Below are 7,094 nucleotides of genomic sequence, written 5' to 3'. Positions count from 1 at the left end.
AACTTAGGATCTAATTTTTGTCTTATTTCCTTTTTTTGTCTGCTTGTACTGCCCTACAATCTCCGTTCAGACTTTTTTTTCTAGTGGTAAACAGTTCAGGGCCAGCTGTGGCCATTTGGTTTTAATTGGAAACTGTCTCTTTAAATTTTGAGGAGATCTTTGCGCATGTGTAGTAGAACCCTCTGAGGGTGGGGTGGGGTGCCCACTCGCTCAGGCACCACTATAGTCACCAGAATGGAGGTGAGCAGACAGAAAGGGACCAATGAACAGCTACCAAAAGAAAAGAATGTCAACACCTTTATCTTTGTGGTTCTGCTAGTCATCTGTGGCGGCTCCGATCCTTCCCCTCTTGTTCTCACCCAAGATGGTGGCTCCTGGAACAGCTGAGCATTCTGGACTAGAAAGCAATAGATTTCTTGCTTCTGCCAAAATTCCCCAGCTCCAAGCCTTCCAACCTTCTAAATAAGATCTGCATTAGGGTCCATTATTATTATTATTATTATTTTTACCTTTTTATTTGAAATTGAATGATTTACAGAGCATATCATCAATTTTACATTGATCACATATTATACTTCATTTCATGATTTCAAATCTCTTTATGCAACATCAGAGTCCTGGTGTGTTGCTGTGGGTAGCTGTCTTCAAATTTCTTAGCATAAACTAATGAGTGTTTCCAAAACCACATGAGTTTTGCTGAATCATTTCAGTTGGTAACCAGTCAGTACCTGGACTCCTATTTTTGGCCAATGCATCCAGTGCAGCTTGGACTTCTTCCATCAATACCATAAGTTTTAGATAATATGTTATTTCCTGAAATGGCTGAGCACTCACCAATTTTTTTGAAATAATGATCTGTGTAATCCTTCCTTCTTTTTTTTTGATACTTCACACATCATGCAATATATTGCCTATGTTGCTATGTGCCATAAAGTTGACCAGACTCAGTGACTCTACGTATAGCAGAATTAAACATTACCTGGTCCTGCATCATCCTCACAATTGTTATGTTTAAGCCCATCAATACAACAACTGTGCTAATACATCTCATTGATGTCTCTCTTCTTTACTGACCCTCTACTTTACCAAGCTTGATACTCTTTTCCAGGGGCTGGTTCCTGCTGATAACATGTCCAAAGATGTGAGGCAAAGTCTCACCATACTCACTTCAGAGAAGTATCTGGCTGTACTTCTTCCAAGACCCATTTGTTTGCCCTTTGGGTAGCCCGTGGTACTATTAGTATTCTTTGCCAACACTACAATTTAAATACATCAATTTTTCTCCAATCTTCCTTATTCATCGTTCAACTTTTACATGTACATAATCATTGACTATTTCAAGTTCACAGGGTGGGATATCCTGGAATTAAGACCTGATTCAGTGTCAGAAACAGAAAGGACTAGCAAGCCCTATCTCCTTGTAAAGTGAGATAAAGATCAGCAGATAACAAACAGTCTTTAGCAAAGCACTAAGCATAGAGTATTCCCAGAAATGTGGAGATGGGTCTACCTTGCAAGTGAGGACAGACACTGTAGAATCAGGGGTTTGAGCATTAGGAGCTGGTTTTCTGTTTCTAGTCTCAGATGTTCTCCCCCCAGGGGCAGGGCTTTTGACTCCCCTTCACTGATTATGTCTTAATATAGGGGAGGAATATTTATTGGAATTTTAGTAAATGGGTACAATCATATCAGAAATGGGGTTCTATCCCTTTCTGTTTCCTTGGTAGTTTGGCCATTAACGCTCTTTCCCTATGTGGTTTGTTGTTTCTCTCACACCTGGTGTTATTTTCTTTACTATGATCTCAAATCCTGCTTCCTTTCCCCCTTATTCAGCTACCCAATTCTTACCCAAACTCTTTCTCTCACCCTGAACTTGTCATTTCCCCTGAAGAGATCTAAACCTTGAACTCATTAAAAGAATATGTGCAACGACTGCTCTGGCTACTTTCTGCTATTTGGCACCATAGAAATACCTACTCTTTGGGTTTGGCCTCTTCTTATTTTCCCTATGCTGTGGGATGGGATGGGCAGTTCAGAAATTTGGGGCTGAGGCATCTAGTGGTGTAAGTGGTATTTCAGGATTTCTGGGGCCATGCCAGTGTGGAAGTGGCTGGTGTTCTTGGAACCTCATCATCCTCACCTGAAAGGCTTGTAGTCTGGAAAAGACAAATTTAGGAGCTTAAACAAACAAGGTCTTCAAATTTAAAGTATTAATATAGTCACCGAGGGACCTACGAGTGGTAAAAACCAGATAGCTGAAGGGATCTATTCTTTTATTTGAGCACATATATTCTTGATCAAGATTAGAATATGTTTTCTGGGGAACAACATTAAATTTTTTCCTACTTTAAAAAAAGTCCTGTCCCAGTAATGGTACAGATGATTCAGAAATTCATGCACTACTAGAGTGGTTTCCCAGTTACAAAGCAAAGCAGAAGTTAAATACCTGTGTGTTGGCTGTCCATCTACACCAACAATTATGTGAAAGGAGGAAGACAGGTGACCACCAAACATTTTAGAGCTGAATAAGCTGCTCCCATGTTCAATAAGAAAGTGACAGGTTTACCAGAAACTTCCAGAATACCTGTGGCTCCTCCATCAGGACTTGAGTGGTGGGAACAGAGAGTAATTCCGGGTCCTGTCACTCCAAATCTAAAGCATCCACCACCATCTCCTTCCTTGGTCACTCTGGGGACACTTTCTTTCAAGGTGATGCAACTTGATGCAGTTGTAATACATAACTGCCAATCTTATGCTTACTCCACTTGAATCAGTTAGGTTGGCTACAGCTGCAGCCCCTATTATTTTAGACATTTGTTGGTCCTTACCTGTTTACTCCAGGTGACAGCTGTTAAACTCCATTGTAGCCAATTTCAACAATTCATTGGGGTAATCCTGTGGCACAACTGTGGTCACAGATGTTTTCTTTGGATGTCAGGGGCTGACTGATTGATAAAATGAGTGTTCACAATCAGTCTTCCCTCTGCTGCTTCTGGTTCTAAAGTAGAATACCTTTGCAGTGTCTTTACCATCCTTCCTCTTAAGGCCACAAGTTTTTCCCCTTCTGCTGACTATGTCAATTTGGAGTTGACAGATCTAATCAGTATTTCCTTCATTTCCTCAATTAAACAGATTTACATGTAGTCCTGGGTGGCCTTCCCTGTATTCACAGTAGGTCTTGTTTGATAATACTACCCTGGGTTTTGGACAGAGATGACTACGTTCCCTGCTACTAGGTTCTGGTTGTTGGTATGCTAACTATCTGCCTGATATTGGGGTGTGGTTATAATGCACTTTTTGTCATCCATAGTACATTTTTTATCAGCAACAGTACATTTAAATCAATCCAGGTCACACCAAAGATCTTAGATGTGCAAACTCATCTATAAATTTTCCATGGTCTACTGAAAAACTTCCTACCTTTTCCTTAGTTGGTTGATTGGTTATATGCCATGGAGTCAGTTCTGATTCATAGTGACACTGTATAGGATTTCTGAGGAACAGAAAGCCTTTTCTTTCTCCTATGGAGCAGCTGGTGGATTTGAACTTCTGACCTTGTGGTTAGCAGCCCAACTCATAACCCAATCAGTCATACTAAGATAGACATAGGCCTCTTTATTTCTCCTTCTTTCAGGGTCACTTCATGTAGAGGCAGGAGGGAGGGGCAAAGTCTGGGAATGGTGCTGGGGGTTGGAAGAGTTCTTCTGGACAATTGGCCTAGGCAAGCCTATTTGCAGTTTTGACTTTTGGGTGGGGAGTGGAGCAGTACCCTAGTATTGCTGTTGTCTGCAAGGCTATTTAGTTTATTTTTCCTTTAGGACTATTTGGACTATATGTCACTCAGAATTTTTCAACACAGGATGCAAAATCCTGGGGATTGTCTATTAAACACATAATGGTATGCACACACAGAACTTCTGACCACTTTTGCTCTCTCCTGCCAAAAGAAATCTAATTTAAGGATGGTATTGCAATTTAAACTCCCATTCATGGACCATACTTTCCCATCCAGAATTGTATATTGAGTCCAGGAGCTGTTGGTAGGGATTGTTATGTTATGTCTCAACCTGAAGAAAGGAAGAGAGACAACTGGTTTTCACTGAGTCAGTATCCCCATCTTCAGAGTGAGAACTTTTCATTTTATCTCAGAGAAAGGGAGTGTCCTTTCCTGTGCCCACATAATTTTCACAGGATGAAAGCCACATCTCTATTTCCCCTATCCAGGCCTCTCCAGGCCTGTAGTTGGGACTTCCAGTGTGGCTGGGATGCTCAGGAACATTCTTCTATCTTTTATAATTTATGACCCACAATTATGCCTAAATTCATGGGTGCGTGAAGCCCTGTAAATCGGGAATCTAATAAAAGAGAACTCCAAAGTTCTCCCCAATTACTTTCTTCCATAAGGTCAGAAGAATTAATCAGCAATGTATGTGCATTGGGGCCAAGATTTTGGAGAACCTGCTCTATGATGGAGAGTTATCATTCCTCCCAATCTGCCTGCTCCCATGTTGTTGTTGTTAAGTGCTGTAGGTAAGGTCTAGCAGGGTTCCCTTCTGCTCACTAATCCGATCCCTTAAAGTACAAAAGTAGTTTTTCAGGAGAATAATTTTAGAAAAAGTACAATGAAATCTTAAAGTCTGGTCGTGTGCCTGCTTGACAGAGAAACAGGAGAACACATGTTTGTTTTAGGTCCAGCAAGGCCTGGAAGTCAAAGAGGCAAACTGAAAGTAGCAGAGGGAGGGAAGGGGTCTGTAGAGCAGGCAAGGAGACCTTTCATGTGTAGGACTCATGCTTTCAATAGAGTCTACTGTGCCCCCAAAATTCTAACACTTAGCAAGAAAGAGACAATGATGACCAGCAGCTGAGGCTAGGTAAACAGGAACAGGCTCAGTGTGGGGCATAGTGTATCAAGTCTGAAATGTGGAAACTTAATTCTAGGAGGGGTCTTCCCTGAAGCATCTACATGATATTGGTTTGATCAGCAACACCTCTTCAAAGGATCTAACTCACAGAGATCACCCAGTCTCTTGGGTCAGAGGAAGGGAGTACCTCTTTATCTTCAGACCCTGGAAAAGAACTGATGAACAGTAAAATCCTGAACTGAGAAAGAGAAAGACAATGGAGAGGGAGACAGTTCAGACAGAGTTCACACTCAAAGTTTACAAAGCAGTTTTGTCAACCTTACACCCATCCACCAGTACATAAAATTGTTATGATCAAGACCTAGGCTTGCTTCCTGTCTGGCTCAGAAGTCTTCTGTTGGCAGGTTCATCTCACTCACTGCACCCAAAAAGCTGGGTGTTCATTGCACTAGACCACAAACAAAACACCTGCACAAGCTGACTTTAAAGCACAGTCACTTTACTGGCACAAGTGAAAGTACATTCTCAAAGTATAGCACTACAGGAAGTTTAAAAGCAGCATTATCAAGGCATAATTAGATCATTCTTTACCTTCATTAGCCTCCCTGGGTTTCATCACAAAAATATCAAGTGCACACAGTGGGATGTCCTGGACTTGAGATATGGTTGGTATCAGAATGTGACAGGACTTGCCAGCCCTTTCTCCTTACAAAGAGAGATAAAGGTCAGCAGACCAAAATCTTCAGCAAAGTACTAAACTTATTAGAGCACAAAATGTTCCCATAATATGGTGGACAGGTCTACCTCCTGAGTGAGGACAGACACCATAGACTCAGGAGCATGAGGTAAAATTTTCCTTTTTCTGTCCCAGATGCCCTCTGTAAGGGGTAGAGCTGATGCCTTTATTATGTGTCAATAAAGGGGAGGAATATTTATTTGATTTTTAGTAAAGGGGAACAAGCTTCTTGGAAATGGGATGTTACCCCTTTTGCTTCTTTGGTGGTTTGAAAGAATAAAAGTTCTTTTCCTTTGTGGATGATTGTTGTTCTTGCAGCTGGTGTTATTTTCTTTACCATCTTCCCAGGCTATTTTCTTTCTCCCTTATTCAACTTCTCAATCCATAGCCTGCCCCTTTCCTCTTACTCTGCTCTTTTCAGAAAATACCAGGACTTGGGTGAAGCACATAGGGGTCCTCATAGTGACATTTTTGCTCTTAAACTCCTTAAAGAGTTCATTTACAGTACATTTGCTTTTCTATCTTGACTATTGCTTCTATGAAAGTTAATTGTCGATCCAAGTAAAGGAAAATTTTTGACAATTTTAAACTTTTCTCTTTTTATCATGGTGCTAACCCTTGGTCCACCTATGAGGATTTTTGGTTTCTTTATGTTGAGAAGTAACCCATACTGAAGGCTGTATTCTTTGATATTCATTAGCAAGGGCTCCAAGTCCTTTTCCATTCCAACATGCAAGGTCCATTATACCACTCATGATTGCAATTGGAGGCTTGAACTTTTCTTCATTTATTTCAGCTTGAGAATTGCTGAAGTTGTTCTTTCTATTTGATTTCCTAATTTTAGGTCTTTGCACATTTCATTACAATATTTTACTTTTTTTTTTCTCAACTGACCTTCAAAATTTTCTGTTAGTTTTTTTCACATAATTTTTGCTTTCATTTTTCTACTTTGTGTTTAAAATCAAACTTCAGAGTCTCTGTAGACATCCACTTTGTTCTTTTATTTCTTTCTTTTCTTTTTAATGGCCTTTTGGTTTCTTCATGTGTGATGTACTTGATGTCATCCAATAACTTGCCATTAGTGTTCAATATTAGCTCTTTATCTAGAAGAGATAGCATTCTACAGACAAGGCAACTGAGACCCAATAAACAAATTTAAGAAGTGGTACAATGTAGTGTTGTTGTTAAGTGCCATCGAGTCAGTTTCAACCCATAAGATGAGAACACTGAATGTTTTAAAATTAAGAAAGGTGTTTGACAGGTTGATATTCTTTCACCATATTTATTCAACCTGTATACTGAGCAAATAATCTGAGAATCTGGGTTATATGAAGAAAAATGTGGCATCAGAATTAACGTTAACAACCTGCGATATGCAGATGATACAACCTTGCTTGCTGAAAGTGAAGAAGACTTAAAATACTTAGTGATGAAGATCAAAAAACACAGCCTTCAGTATGGATTGCAACTCACCATAAAGAAAATAAAAATCCTCA

Source organism: Chrysochloris asiatica, unplaced genomic scaffold (assembly GCF_000296735.1).
Source record: "Chrysochloris asiatica unplaced genomic scaffold, ChrAsi1.0 scaffold00269, whole genome shotgun sequence".
In the NCBI taxonomy this organism is placed as follows: Eukaryota; Metazoa; Chordata; class Mammalia; order Afrosoricida; family Chrysochloridae; genus Chrysochloris; species Chrysochloris asiatica.
Note: the sequence above shows the minus strand (reverse complement) of the source record.